This window comes from Silene latifolia, chromosome 10 (genome assembly GCF_048544455.1).
Source record: "Silene latifolia isolate original U9 population chromosome 10, ASM4854445v1, whole genome shotgun sequence".
NCBI lineage: Eukaryota > Viridiplantae > Streptophyta > Magnoliopsida > Caryophyllales > Caryophyllaceae > Silene > Silene latifolia.
Genome location: NC_133535.1, coordinates 126,283,794 through 126,300,189, shown reverse-complemented (window position 1 = coordinate 126,300,189; position 16,396 = coordinate 126,283,794). Strand labels below are relative to the sequence as shown.

The window sequence follows — 16,396 nt, the reverse complement described above, 5'->3', positions numbered from 1 at the left end:
CTTTCGACAGAGGATGGAAATACATTCGATATCAGGCCATCCTACATCAACCTGGTCGAACGAAATCTGTACCGAGGTGTGGCAGGTGAAGATCCGTGCAAACACATGGAAGTTTTCACTGACAACTGCTCTACCATTCCCGCTACTAAGGGAGTGACTCAGGACAAGATCAAAGAGGTTTTATTTCTTTTTTCTTTAACCGATGGAGCCCAAGAGTGGATCACCGATCTGGATAGAGAAGCAGCTGGTATCACCAACTGGGAGACTCTTGCACTTGCTTTTTATAAAAGGTATTTTCCTCCACAACGTACCAATCAGCTGAGAGGAAAAATCACAAGTTTCAAGCAGGCACCTGATGAGAATTATTATGAATCTTGGTGTCGTTTCAAGAAGTTGGTGAGGTCTCTTCCTCATCATGGTTTTGATCAGTGGTTCTTGTGCAACCAGTTCTATAATGGGTTGTATGACGACCACCGTGCTATATTGGACGCCTCATCTAATCGGCGATTTCAGAAGAACAATGATGATGATAAGGGATGGGGCATCATAGAGGAGATGGCTACACACTATGCTGAGTATGGGAATCCGAGAGATGGTATTCAGACAGTTAAGTCAGTTGATAATGATGTTGTGGCTCAGTTGGAAGCCATGAATGCTCGCTTTGATAGGTTGGAGTCGTAGCATGCTGGTGATCAACAGACGGTTCACTTGTTGACTAGACAGGAAACCGTTACTTGTGAGAGATGTGGGAGTAATGACGGTCACACTGCTGTTGACTGTCTCACAGAGAAGGAGCAAGTCCTTGCCTTTCAGCAATATAGGCAAGGAGGAGGTTCCTATTATAATAATCAAAATGGAGTCCATCCCAATTTGAGATGGACCAGTCAGAATGTGCTTAATCCTACTCCTCCTCCGCAGCAGCAACAAGCTTATGTTCCTTCTTACAAGGCTCAACAAGGCTTTCAAAAGCCTCCATCCTTTCCATCACCACATCAAGGAGCTTCTTCTAGTGGAGTAAGTGAATTAGCTGAGTTAAAATCCATGCTCCAATCATTGACTAAACAGTTGCAGATGAGTGACCAACAAAAAGAAGCATCAATTAAGTCACTCGAAATCCAAGTTGCTCAACTGGCCGCTAGCCAATCCACGAGAAAGCCGGGTCACTTACCGTCTTAATCTGAGAAGAATCCACACGAGATGATAAATTTGATTAACTTGCGCAGTGGTCTTTCTTATGAAGGACCCAAATTGTCAACTGTTGAGGACATATCAGACCCGGAGGATGTCATTGCTGACGATGAACAGTCGCCCCTTGCTGAAACCATGCTTAATCCGAAGAAAATACTCGATCGATTGATATCTGGGGGTCGATCGAGTAGAATTGCTGATAAAAATGCTCGATCGAGTGGTTTTGAGGGTTGATCGAGCAAAGTGGATAATGAAGGTTTCGATCGAGAGGCTAAAATTATTCGATCGAGTGAAAATTCTGGGGAAAAGTGTTTGATCGAGTGAAATTTTGCCTCGATTGAACAATGCTCATAATGAAGAATTCGATCAAGAGGCTGAGAATGCTCGATCGTGTGAAAAACCTGCTGAAATACCTCGATCGAGAGGTAAAAGAGATCGATCGAACAGAAATGAGTTTGAACCTGTAGAGACATTGGAAGAAAGGAATAAAGGGATATAAATTCCTATCATAGTGCCCTTTCCAAGGCGATTGCAGAACAACAAGGCTAACCAACAGTTCGGGAAATTTGCTGAGCTCCTGAAAAGCCTTCACGTCAACGTTCCCTTCACCGAATTGCTTACCCAGGTACCCTCTTACTTGAAATTCATGAAAGAAATTTTATCGCGTAAGAGACATATAAATGACCATGAAACGGTAGCTTTGACTGAAGTAGGTACTGCCTTAGTTCAGAATAAGACACCACCTAAACAAACAGACCCGGGTAGCTTTTCAATTCCTTATCATATAGGGACCCATTTGATTGATAACGCGCTATGCGATCTAGGTGCTAGCGTGAGTGTCTTACCTTTGTCTCTTGCTAAGAGACTCGGTTTGACCAAGTTTAACTGTACCAATATAACCGTTCAGATGGCTGACCGTAGTATATCATGGCCACTAGGAGTTATAGAGGACATACCTGTCAAATCGAGAGATTCTTCATTCCCGTAGACTTTGTGGTTCTAGACATCCCCGAGGACACTAATACCCCTATCATTTTAGGGCAGCCATTTTTATTCACTGCTCGTGCAGTAATTGACGTCGGGGGGAAGACCCTTACATTTCAGGTAGGAGACGAGGAGCTGATATTTCATCAGTCTAAATCTCGTAGGGCCCCCCATTCAAGTTTAACCTTGCAATGCCCTATCCTCTATTGACTTAGATATAGACACTCCAGCCGAGAACATTGAATATTGTGCTGCTATTGTAACCCCTCCGCCTCAGATTGAGAGCGAAAAAGAGGACCATTCTACTGTTTTTCTTGCTGCAGGTACAGATAGAGTGGATGCTGGAGATGCTAACGGCCAGAGTACAGTTAAAGTCAGTCAAAGTGATGGAGATGCCAATGTCGATGGGAATGTCAAGAGGAAGAAGAAAGTTAGGGCGTAGGTGGATGCTAATTATTCTCCTTCCGTTAGTTCGAATTCAACCTCGTGGCAATCGAAGAGGACGGTCCGAGATGCCGAAGGGACCTCCTCCAGTCAGAAGCCCTCTTGTGGGCTATTAAAATGTTTTGGAAGTTGAGCGGGGAACACCCCGTTGTAATAACTTGTAATTTTAAATTTCCGTTAAGACTTTTTAATTGCGTTTTAGACTTTTAGACGCTAGCTTAGTTAGTTTTTAGCGAAAATCGACTATAGACTGCATGTTTTTGTGATTTGGTATTTTTGGGAATTGTTTTGCGTGTTTCTATGCAGGTTTGGGGAAGATATGTCGCATTGGGACGTGTTCCACAAGAAAACACCTCGATCAAGTACTTTTTGTACTCGATCGAAAAGAATGCCCCGATCGAGTGGTTTCAGACTCTCGATCGAAATGTCAAAAAGGAGGAAAAATCAATCGAGAAGAATTTTGTTCGATCGAGCAGAGTTGATGCTAAAATCCTAGATTGAGTGGTTTCAAATTACTCGATCGAGTGAATGCACTTATAATACACAGGAAGACTTCTTTTCTTCCTCTATTTTTCATTCTAACTATTTTCTTCCTTATTTGTGCGACATCTTTGGCGAAAAAACCCAAATTCCTCCCTTAATTTTCCCCTAATACCAAATCAAGCACCCAGATTATTTTCCTTGTGCATTTTTCGACATTAGCCCCCTAATTTACCCTTAAAATTCGTCCTTGTTGCCTTCAATTCGAGTAATTAGGGTTCTGTCGGGTTTTTGGCTGAAATCCGTCTTTTTCTTGGATTTTTGTTGATTTCTTGCTATTTCTTGTGGGTTAATCGTCAAGTAAGTAATTCCCTTTATTCCTTTGTTGATTTATTGCTTGTTTCGACTTCATTCGAAGGAGTAGGGTTTAGGGTTTTTCGAAATTTTTCGAAAATCCGTGTCTAATTGGGGATTACGTGTTCTCTGTTTAATTGATTGATTTCCCCCTTACTTGATGATTAGGAGGGATAGTAGCACTCTCCCTTCGACTAGTTTGACCGTTGCCTCATCCTTGACCGAGACAGTGGTCCCTACTGTTACCACCGTCACTTCGACTGTTAGTACTACCGTTTCCACTACTGTTTCTACTAGTGCTACTGTTTCTGCTGCCTCTACTAGTACAGCTGATGCTGCTACTGCGTTTACCACTGGTACCGTCTCTTCTACGTTGATGACCCCTGCTGCGTCGTCACCAGCTGTCACAGCTAATTTCCGGGCTGCCCTAGTACCTCGCCCCGCTACTGGACGGGCTTCTTCTTCAGGTACTGGAGGGCGTGGACGGGGTCGAGGACGAGGCACACCTGTTGCCGGACGAGTTACGTTCTGTGCCGATAAGTCCCTTGACCCGCATCCTGACTACCCAGAGGTACGTTTCGTTAATGCTATTCATCGTACCCGTTTCTTTGACTTAGAGAGCTGTGACTTTGCTTCAACTAAATTTTTGTGTCGGAATTCACTTGAGAGGTTGGGTATTTATGAGTCTGTAGTTGGGATTTTGAACGGGGCGGGATGTCTTGACTGATTACCATGAGTGCCACGACCTATAAGGAGCTGACCCTCGAGTTTTTCGGCTCCTTCACTTTTTCTGCAGTTGCCTACGCCACAGACCCTGACAGCCCGTGTGTCTCCTTCCGGTTGTTTAACCAGACTACGACCTGGACCCTAGCTGAGTTTGGCAGTAGGTTAGGTCTTTCCTCCCACGGTGAGTCGGACCCTCCTAGGAAGGTCCTACGTATACTTTGGAGGACCTTGGCATAGACACCTTTTGAGGAGCGCAGACTCGCTCATGTCCACCTCCCCCCGGCCAGTTACTTCTTGCGTCTCATAGGTGGGATGATTTTCGGCCGTAAAGAACCCAACAACATTAACAACATTGAGTTGTCTATTCTCGGGGGCTATCTGAACATTGATAGTGAGGGCCCCTTTGTGCTTAACATTGCTTATTTGACTGCTCAATATTTTAACACTGTTGGGAAGAAGAAGTCAGGCACCATTGTCTGCGGTGGCATAGCCACCTTTCTTGCCCGTTCTATCTTCCCCGACTTCCCTCGTGCCCTGGCACATCTCGACACAGATAAGTACCTTGATCTTGCTATTATGATGTCTATGTTTTGGCTAGCTTCTGACCAGTGGACTTGGAAGATATGTGGTTCCTTGTCTGAGACCTTACCTTGCACCACCCTACCTCGTCTTATCCCTTTACCTACTGTTTGGGGTAGGTTACCTCCACCTTTGACCTTCTACCACCTTCCATTCGCTCCACCTACCACTACTTCCGCTGCTAAGAAGCGGAAGAGACCTGAGCCTGGAGAGGGATCCACACCGACTACGGCTGGGCAGTCTTCCACGCCCATGCCTACACCGATCCCTATTCCCACTCCTGACCCTACACAGCCGTTCTACTCGGCTAATTTTATTCCTCCTCCACCTTTTGAGGCATCCGAGGTCATTGACCAAGGTCGTCGTGACGGTTTGCTTCTTGAGCTTCTTACCAGACAGGCTCGTATGGAGCGGGACATTGTACTTACCTTGTTCCCTCTATACGAGTATCATATGAGGAGAGGACGTCCTATTCCTGAGGGCTGGCCGCACCCTTCTTTCTACCGGTACCCGGCGGAGGGGTACCCACAGCCAGCCAGCGAGGCAGACACCGCAGAGGAGGAGGAGAGAGTACGAGCTGAGGAGGAGAGTATGAGGGAGCAGGAGCGGGATCCTGACTTCGTGGTGGTAGAGGAGGAGGAAGGCGACGAGTAGCTGCTAGTCTACTCACTTCCCCAGTTTTCTGGTTGGTTTGGGGAAGTTTGTCATTTTGTATGTATTTCTTGCTCTTTTCTTTATTTTCGTCTCCTTTTTATTTATTGTTTTTCATTCATTTATTGGTTGTATATATCCCTTTCCCATTATATATCTGCTGGTGTATGCTGGAGGATAACGAGGGCGTTGTCCGTTTTGGTTTGGGGAGGGTATTGCATCCTTTGAGTCTGCATTTTTGCATTTGTTTTTGCATTCACGTTTACTTTTCTGTTTGTATTTGTAATTTATTTCAAAAATTCATCAAAATCCAAAAAATTCATACATATTCACGTTTCATTTTGCATATAGGTTGAGTCGGAACGGTAGATTTCCGTGATGAAATTGCACTTTAACTTGTCTTATCACTTGAGCCTTGCATCCTATTGACAGTTATTAATTTAGTCATGCGCATATCTACGAGTTAATGTTGAAAATATAGCTGAATGTGTAGACTTGACCTGATAAATTGGCAACCTACTTTACAACTTCTGAGTTTTAGAGCCATATAACTGGTGTCATTCATGACCAGTTCGCGTAGGAACTGAGAGTAGTACTCCTTGCATAACATGTTCATCACTTTTGCACATTTATGAGATTCGATTGCTTGTCCCTTGCATACGTTCGGGTTTGTGGTTGGTGTCACATTCAAAGAGGTGCTTATAATTTCCCCCTTTCTTTCATTTTCACCCATTTAGCTCCACATTAGCCAAAAATAGCCTTTTGACCCATTAGCTACACTCAAATTTAGCCTGCCAGTTAAGCTAGTTTAGTGTAATTTTTGCGGTATGTTTCATTTTGTTGCGAGTTTGGCTCACTTTCATTTGTATGAAGTTGGTGAAAAAGAAAGAAATTGGAAAGAAAGAATGAAAAAGGGACGTGGAAAAGAAAATGAAAAAAAATGAAAAAAAACTTGAACAGAAAAAAGAAGAAGAAAGAAAAGAAAAAGTTGGAGAATTTGAAATAGAAATTAGACCGTATTAAAAAAGGGAAGTTTGTGACAGTCTATTCCTCCACTCTTATTTGTATTCCTTTTGAGGAGATTGTGTATTTTGGGTAGTGAGTTTTGTGCCAATGAAGGGCACTTGTGCTTTATTTTCTAGACAGCTGAGATTCGGATGCTTATATGGTCCTATTTAGGTGCTAGCTTGACGCTTTACCTCCACATTTCCATAATCTGTTTTGCCCTTTCTCACCTGTAACCTCACTTTCCCATATCTTTTGTAAGCCCTCGGCTGTGACGGACATTGTTGGTTGGAATGTATGTATGGTACTTGAATCGTCTATCATTTTTGTTGCATGCATGTTATGTAGGTCGCAGTTTAGGTGAGTGACTGTTTTCTCTCTCTCTCTTTCACATATATATTCACCCTTTGCTTCATGAGAGAAGAGTGACCCGTGAGAGTCCGATTTTGATGGTCTTGCAAGGTCGATAGGTCAGCTCATTTATGGACGTCATATAAATCGTTTGCGTATTTGACTGCTGTAGCTATAGCTGTTAATTTTGATTGCATTAAAATGGTTTAAGTGGACAAGTTATAGCTAGCTCTGAGTTTTCATATCCGTTCCATTAGTTTGCATTTAGTTTACTCGAGGACGAGTAAAGCTTCGGTTTGGGGAGATTTGATACGTGCAATTTATATAGACATTTTAGCCTCTTATTGCACGCATTTCTATGCCTTTTTGTATCACTTTGTATTGCAAAATGCCCCGAATTGGCTACTTTGGTTTGTTTTGTCTTAATTGCAGAAATGGACACGGAAGTAGTGAAACCACGCCTTATTCGTCCCTTTATTATGCATTGTAAGGAGACGGAGACATTAGAGCAAGATTCGTACCTCGGGATACGTGAAGGAAGGTCAAAAGAAGCTGCCAAGACGAGTTTGAGGCTGATGCATTGGATTTCCACTCGATCGAGATGTTCTGGAGTTCGATCGAGTGGTTTGGCAAGAACAGAAGGTCGATCGAGTAGTTCTTTCTGCTCGATCGAAATGAGCTTTTATGGAGTTACTCGATCGAGAGCCTAAAGTGCTCGATCGAGTAGATTTGCTGGAGAAGACCTCGATCGAGTAGTCTGAAAGTACTCGATCGAGTGGATTGCTATTTTACACAGGTTTTAGTAATCTGTGATAGGTTTAATTAAGTTAACTTTCGCTCCCCTATATAAGGGAGTCATAAGTAGGTTAATAAACACTTCTGAACTACTACTTTTCTGCTTAATCTATTCTCATACTCTAAAACACTTCTCTGCTTTCAATCACGTACTTTGCTCTTGTTATTGTGGATTGTTCTTTACGCCGGATTCATTGGATTGTAATCATTCTTTTCCCTTTAATCTCAATACTTTGTTTTACTTTAATTTCTTGCTCTCTTGTTATTATTCTCGTTCTAATTTGGTTTATGCTTATTTATCATCTTTTTATTATGTCTCTTATTAGCATGCCTTTTGTTATTATTGTTGATTACATTAAAAACATGAGTAGCTAATTTCCCTATGTTAGGATTAGGGGATCCATGGTAAAATTGTGACGATGTAGTGAATAGACTAGATGATTTACATGTCTGTCCATGTAGCAATATAACTGTAACACCTATTTAGTTGAGTGCACGCTTCTAAATAACACTAATCTGGTTAAATTCGTCCCTGGATCGAAAGATTGGGGAGAAAAGACCTGCTATGAACAGTAGACTACCTTAATGAGGACGAAAGTTAAGTTAGTGGAACTCTAGGGTGGATAGCGGACCGAAAGGACCTTTCCCTTGCCTTTCTCAAAGTAGATTGTCTAGACTATTTGCAACTAAGTTGATAGACTGCCATGATGAACCGAAATTTTGACATATTCTTTTTTATCTAATCGTTTATATCTATTTTCTCACTTTATTGCTCTTGTTTTATTTCTCTTGCCCTTAAACCTTCAGTAGTTTAGAAAATCAAATACAAACCTCCATTAGTGATTTAGATAGACAGACTTACAGATAGATATCTTGCCTCCCTGTGGAGATCGACCCTACTTATCACTAGCTTCTGTTAGTATATTTAGGTATTTATTTTTGGTACAGAAACGACCGTATCATACTTCTTAGATGATCAAATCCATTATAAATAGAGAGCATTTGCTTCATTTATTACCCAAGACTTTCCAAAGCATTTATTAAGAAATCTTGCAAATCATTTGTGCATTTAAAGCTTTATTCTTTAAGTATTTGCAAAACGTTTTTCTGATTTATAGTCTTCCTTTGTTTTCAAAAGCTGTAAACCTCCAAGTATCAGTTCCCTGCACTGTGACATAATGAGTTTGTTCCTTGATTCTCGTGTTTAAGTCTTAATCGTGATCTCCATGTTCATTAAGTAAACCCTTGAGATTCAAAGACTCTGTAAACTTGTGACATAGAACATATAAACTCTTGAAGCGGAGTAGCTTTAAGTTTGAGTGCAATCAGGATAGATTGGCGAGTTATTTTCATTGTAAGGGTTTAGTTGTTTGAGTAATTTTCCAAATAAGCGATAAAATAAAGGTTGGACGTAGGCCTCGGATTAGAGGCTGAACCAATTTCTAAAACATCGTTTGTTTGTACATTTACTATTACTTTCTCTTACTTTGCTTCTTCTCATTTATACTCGTTGCCAGTTTTGAGTCACAGTCATCAATACTGTGACATAGAACTGCTGTACCTTCTTGTAAACTTACATTCTATCAAGTTTCTCAAGTTTTGTACTTCAAGGTTCTTCACATAAGTTATTATTAATTAACTAAATTAAGAACAAATTTTAAAAAGGTACACCTAATTTACCCTCTCCCCCTCTTAGGTGTTTATCGTTCTAACTCTTTATTGTGGCCTTATATTTTAAAGTTATGTCCATGAAACGTAAGAGTTAAGACGGTTAATCCCGGACTTGACTTCAACATTATTGCAAACATGTGAGTAATTTACACTTGATCAACTGCCACATTGCCTAATGAAAGGTTGCGTACGTAATACTCCATAGTCCATCTGTTGGACCATATAGATTATATGTTTATGTTTTGATGATGTCAAGGTATTTTACATTTTATATACTTGTTGCGTGTAAACGTTTGTTAAGTGTTTTAGCATTAATTCATTACGAGCAACAAAAAGGATTGTGACGATTACATGAGAAGTTCAAGCCCTTGTTCAAGATCAAACAATTCAAAGATTCATTCAAGTATTATGTGAAGACGAAGTTCGTCTAAAAGATTATTCAAGTTTTGATGATGATGTAGCCTATACTCGAAGATCTCCTTGAAGATTAGAATAGTATAGGCGATTATCTCGTAATGATAATCAAAGAATGAGTTTCTTAATTAGTAAAGTTATAGCTTTGCAGCTATAACATTACTAGTAAAAGAGCTCAATGTTATAGCTCTTCTACTATAACATTGAAATGCTGAGTTTTTGTACACGACGTTAAAATGGTTCGAAAATTGTTTTACAATTTCTTAAAGTTTATTTTATATGTTTTAATGAAAGTATTTATTTTATAAAGCCCGGTTTAGTAAGGAGTCCGGTTTTATGGTTAGCGTTAGTTGATGGTTATTGGGTCAACTTATGAGTTGGACTTTACTATCAATTAGGGTTTCCATCTAGCCTCTCCTAAAACCTAAATTCTAATTATATACTAAGATTAGGGTTTGCATGGTTCACGAGCCTATGAGCCGTGTTATGCCGTGTTGCCTAAGAGATATTAGGTAAAGATTTTATTCTAATAAAATCTTTACATATCTTGTATATCTTACTTAATATATTTGTTTATGCTAAAAGATATTCTTGTTTTAGGAAATCTTATCATAATCTTAGAATTTATAGTAAAGATAATATTTGGAAAGATTATATTCTATCGTTTAGAATATTCTTTATTATCTTTTATGGCTTTTAGGAAAGAGATAATAAGAATATATAATTTGTAATTATATCCTATTATTTCGGCTATTAGGGTTCTTGTAGAAACCGTGTAGCCTACATCTTCCTTGCCTATAAATACTTTGCTATTTACAACATCTAAAATAGAGACCTTAAGCATAAAAATTGTTTTCATATTTTAAAGAGCAAACCGTGTGTTTTTAGCGAAAACCGATTTACAATTTTAGAAGGTCGTCTGTTACAAAACTTGCATACTTGTTCTTCATTTATCGTTATAAGATAATAGTGCTTAGTTGATTTCTTAACTTGTTCATTAACGTGAACCTTTGTTAGAATCATTAGTGCTTTCTTATTAGCGTAAGTTAGTCACTCGAGTATTTAACGGTACTCATTGAGTTACAGCTAGAGTTAGTTGTACGAGTTGGGTTAGTAAATTTGTAATTCGTAGAAAGGTACTAAATTTATTAATCGAGAATAGTGGACGTAGGTTTCGACTTGTGAAACTGAACCACTTCAAAAATCCGCGTGTCTCTTCTTGTTTCGTTCTTTCGTTTACTTTGCTTACAATCATTAGTTGATTAGTTAAAGTTTAATCAATAAACTTTAAATAATTAATTATATACGCAAAATCAAAAAAGCTTTAAAAAGTTCTAAATCCTCAATTCACCCCCCCCCTCTTGAGTATTTTGGATCAATAGACTCTTCAATTGGTATCAGAGCCTCGTGCTCTTGATTGCCTAACCGCAAAGAGGCTGATCTATCTTGTTTTTCATTTATCTTACTGTTTTATATTCCGCTGCCTATCACGTGATAAATGGATTCCAAATATCTCAAGTGCCCCGTCTTTGATGGGAAGAATTATGGATTATGGAAAAACATGATGACTCACTATGTGAAAGGACACGATTGGGAGTGTTGGAGGATTATTCAAAACGGACCGCACAAAATTCTTGTGGCATCCGAGGAAGGCACTACCTATGAAAATAAAGAAGAGGACTATGTCGAGGCCGACTACAAGAAGGCCGAGAAAAACTCCAAAGCAATAAGTCTTCTGCAAAACGGAATGACTTCTACTGAGTTTGATCGGTTCTCTTCATGTTCCACGGCCAAGGAGATATGGGACGGGCTTGAATTAGCTTATGAAGGTACTTCCATTGTTAGGAAGCACCGAATTAATTTGCTTATGCAAAAATATGAGCTATTCATCATGGAGCCTAATGAGTCTCTAGATAGTATGTCCGCAAGGTTTTCAAGTATAATAAATGAATTAAAAAACCTAGGTAGGAAATTTTGTACCGAGGACATTGCTAGAAAGGTTCTTAGGAGCCTTACTAAGAAGTGGCGTGCTAAGGTCACCACAATGGAGGAATCACGAGATCTTGAAACCCTATCCTATCAAGAACTCATTGGTGCTCTCATGGCCCATGAAATTACTCTTAACAAAGACGACGCTGAACCAAGTCGCAATAAGAGTATGGCCTTAAAGAGCGAAGAAGTGGACTCTGACCTAGAGGATGAAACTGTCTTGTTTGCACGACGTTTTAAAAATAAGATTTTTCGAAATAAACAAACAAAATCATCCTATAACAACAATAACAACAAGTCATTCAACAAAAAGGTTAATGACTCAAAGTCGTCTTTCGCAAATAGAGGTTGCTTCAAGTGTGCAGAATCTGGTCATATGATCAAAGATTGTCCAACATGGGAAAAGATAAAGGACAAGACAAAACGTGAGAAGACAAAGAGAGAATTCAAGCAAGTTATGATGGCTTCGTGTTGGGGAGACCTTGACTCAGAAGATGATGAGGAATCTGAAGACGACGAAGTTGCAAACCTTTGTCTCAGCAGTGTGAGTCTTGACCTTATCTCCGACAGTGACGATGAAAGCACAAATTCCCATTCAAACTATTGCCTTCTTGGAGAATCGGACGAAGACGACGATGAAGAGGTAAGTTATCTTGAGCTTAAGAAACGTGTTAGGAAACTGTCTAAAAGTGCTTTAATTGAATTCTTTGAACAATCTCTTGACAAGTGTCACGAACAGGATTTGGAGTTGAAAGATCTAAAGGAACAGATTCTCGAAATTGCGGAAGAGAATCACACTCTCAAGACTAAAGCTAAGAAGTTGAAATCTAAGGTTACAGCTGAGAAAGCTACAACATTAGATTCTACTAAGGCTGAAAAGAAGGAATTAGAGTCCAAGGTTATAGCTAATGAAGCTATAACTTCTGACCTAAAGCTTAATATCAAGCATCTTCAAGCCAAAGTTATAGCTAATGAAGCTATAACTTTAGAACTTAGAAAAGTCAAAGAACTTTTGGAAACTAAGGTCACATCTAATGAAGAAGTGATCTTAGATCAAAAGAAAGAGATAGACTCTCTTTCAAAGCAATTGAAAGAATCTAAGACTGATATGATCAACGTTAAGAAACACCACACCGATGTTGTGTTCATTCTTAACAAACGATTCCAAGACTTTCGTGACAACTTTAAAAAGGACAATGATGTAGATCACACGAAATGTCAAGAGGAAATCAAAACCCTAAAAGACCTACTTCTACACGCTAGAAAAGTCCATGACAAGTGGGAAGGTAGCACAAAAGTCCTAAACTTCCTAACCGAACAATCTGACAATAATATGAAGATGGGGTTAAGACATGAGTGCTACAGCCGTAGAGATCACTCTAAATGCAAATCAACACCTTCAGATTTTGATTTTAGAAAAAGGAAGTATCTTGATCTTCTGAATATTTGATTTGCAATTACTGTGGTCATACGGGTCACATCCAAATCAATTGTGTCAAAAAGGCTCATGACTTACGAAAGAATGCCGAACATGCTAAAACTGTTGACACAGTTGTCAAGGATAAAGAAACCCCCACTAACGAACCTAACGAAGAAAGGAACAATAAATTTCGTTGGTTCTATGACATGGCCTTTGACTACTCTAAAAAACCTAGCACCTCACAAAGCCCTTGTAGATCTCAACCCAGTAAACCTATTCACAAGACAACTAGTCAAGAAAGACCTAGAGAAGTTCCAAGACCTAGAGAAAACCCTAACCCTAGAACTCCTTCCAAGCCAAACAAACCTAAAGTTAGAAAAACGGTCATTAGACGTGTTTGGGTTCGAAAGGATTCAGTGTTTAGAGTAACTAATCATAAGGGACCCAACTTAGCTTGGGTACCTAAAAATTGTATCTAATCCCTTATGCAGGAAGAAGTGAAAGAAAACAATCAATGGTATCTTGACAGTGGATGCTCAAGACACATGACCGGAGATAAGAATCTGTTTCTTTCACTCAAGCCTTTCAACGGAGGAAAAGTGACATTCGGGGACAACAAAAAGGGAAAAGTAATCGACATTGGCAAAATCGAAATCTCTAAGTCTCACGCAACAAGTGACGTTTATCTCGTAGATGGCCTTAAACACAATTTGCTAAGCATATCTCAACTATGCGACAGAGGTAACAAAGTAGTTTTTCATACTGACAGTTGTCGCATTATTATTGAAGGTACTAGTAACGTTATTCTTGAAGGCCATCGAAAAAGGAATGTTTATATGGTAGACTTAAATGCTGTGCCTACTAATTCTTTTTCGTACATGAAAGTTACACTTGATGATCCTTGTTTATGGCATAAACGTTTTGGTCACATTAGCTCACTGACCTTGAACAAACTCAAGAAGTGGGACTTGGTTGAAGGGTTGCCTAAAATCAAGTTTGACCAAGAAAAGATGTGTGACACATGTGCAAGGTGTAAACAAGTAAGATCATCGTTCAAACCCAAAAGAGTAGTAAGCATAAATCAAGCCTTGGAACTGGTACACATGGATTTATGTGGACCTATGAAGGTAAGGAGTAGAGGAGGATCCAGGTACGTCTTTGTTCTTATAGATGACTACTCATGGTATGTATGGCCTATCTTTCTTCATTCAAAAGACGAAACTTTTGATGAATTTGATTGTCTTATGAAACGTGTTCAAAATAAATATAAGACTAATCTAGTATCTATTCGTACGGATCATGGCACCGAATTTGACAACCAAACTTTTATAGAATATTGTAGAGTTAATGGTGTAGGACATAACTTCTCTGCACCAAGAACTCCTCAACAAAACGGTGTTATTGAACGTATGAATAGAACTTTAGAAGATATGGCACGTACAATGCTTCTGTGTAGTGGTTTACCTCGTAACTTTTGGGCTGAAGCCATTAGTACTTCTTGCTACATCCATAATCGTGCTATGATCCGACCTATCCTTAAGAAAACCCCCTATGAACTCCTTAGAGGTCGAAAACCTAATATCTCCCATCTTCGCTGTTTTGGGAGTAAATGTTTTGTACATAATAACGGTAAAAACCGTTTAAGTAAATTCGACCCTAGGAGTGATGAGGCGATTTTTATAGGATACTCATATCATAGCAAGGCTTACAAAGTGTTCAATAAGAGAACTCTCTGTATTGAAGAAAGTGTCCACGTTATCTTTGATGAAGATAACGTGTTCGATAAGCCTTTACAGGATGAGGAAGAAGACTTGGATGAACCCGACTTTCGTCTTTCAAGAGACGATCCCCCGGATTTGGAATTAGAGGATAATGAGATTGAGGGAATAAACGATGAACTTGATCGTTCCTCAAAAGACAAAAAGGAGAAGGACAAAGTTATAGTTGATGATACTATAACATCGACTCAAAATAAGAACTCCTAAACCAATGTTATAGATGATGTTACTGTAACATTGAATCCAAATCAAGGTGTAGAGTCCGAGGTTATAATCGACTCAAACACAACACCCGAATTGGATTCAGGGGGAACTTCCTCTAATTCTGAACCAAATGAAGTCGGAACAAGCTCAATTAACGATGGCGAACCAAGCACTTCAACGAAGTGGAAATACAAGAATTCACACCCCATGGATAATATTCTTGAAAATATTAAGAAGGGTGTTCAAACAAGACGTTCCTTAAACAACTTCTGTTCCTTCTACTCTTTTCTGTCCATGATCGAACCAAAGAACATTAATGAAGCTCTAGCTGAATCAGATTGGATTGTAGCTATGCAATAAGAGCTACAACAGTTCGAAAGAAACAAGATTTGGCATTTAGTTCCTAGACCAAAAGATCGAACAGTCATTGGAACTCGGTGGGTCTTCAGGAACAAATTAGATGATGCCGGAGTCATTGTCAGAAACAAATCTAGATTGGTGGTTCAAGGATATAATCAACAAGAAGGAATAGATTATGACGAGACTTTCGCACCTGTTGCTCGTCTTGAAGCTATTAGACTTCTAATAGCATTCGCCGCACACAAAGGAATGAAGCTCTTCCAAATGGACGTCAAGACGGCATTCTTGAATGGTTATCTACAAGAGGAAGTCTTCATTGAACAACCCCCTGGTTTTAAGAATATCAAATTTGAGGATCACGTGTTCAAATTGGATAAATCCCTATACGGATTGAAGCAAGCACCTAGGGCTTGGTACGACAGATTATCTAAATTTCTACTTGACAGTGGATTTAGTAGAGGATCCGTTGACAAAACCCTATTTCTAAAAACTGAGGGTTCTGACCTTTTGGTTGTTCAAATATACGTCGATGATATTATCTTTGGATCGACCAATCGACGCCTATGCAAATACTTTTCTGAGTTGATGACTTCCGAGTTCGAAATGAGTATGATGGGATAATTGAAATTCTTCCTAGGCCTGCAGATACAACAGACAGATGAAGGCATTAAGATCCATCAACAAAAATACATCAAAGAGTTGATTCGGAAATTCGGGATGGAAAATTCACACGCTATGCCTACTCCAATGGTCGAGAACAAGAAATTGACATTGACGAAAAACGGTAAATCGATTGATGAAACTACTTACCGTGGGATGATTGGGTCACTGTTATATTTGACCGCAAGTAGACCTGATATTATGTTTAGTGTATGCGTTTGTGCGAGATATCAATCATCTCCCAAAGAATCGCATATGACGGCCGTAAAAAGGATTTTACGTTATTTGATTGGAACGGCTAATTTATACCTATGGTATCCAATGGAGTGCAATTTTGATCTAG

General features: G+C 39.5%; 1 non-coding gene across 1 annotated transcript; it reads right to left on the bottom strand.

The window, feature by feature from the left end:
• Positions 1–316: 316 nt before the first annotated feature.
• Positions 317–422, bottom strand: LOC141609805 (small nucleolar RNA R71). The gene has a single exon (XR_012527714.1). It is a non-coding gene; the product is annotated as a small nucleolar RNA R71 (small nucleolar RNA).
• Positions 423–16,396: the final 15,974 nt, after the last annotated feature.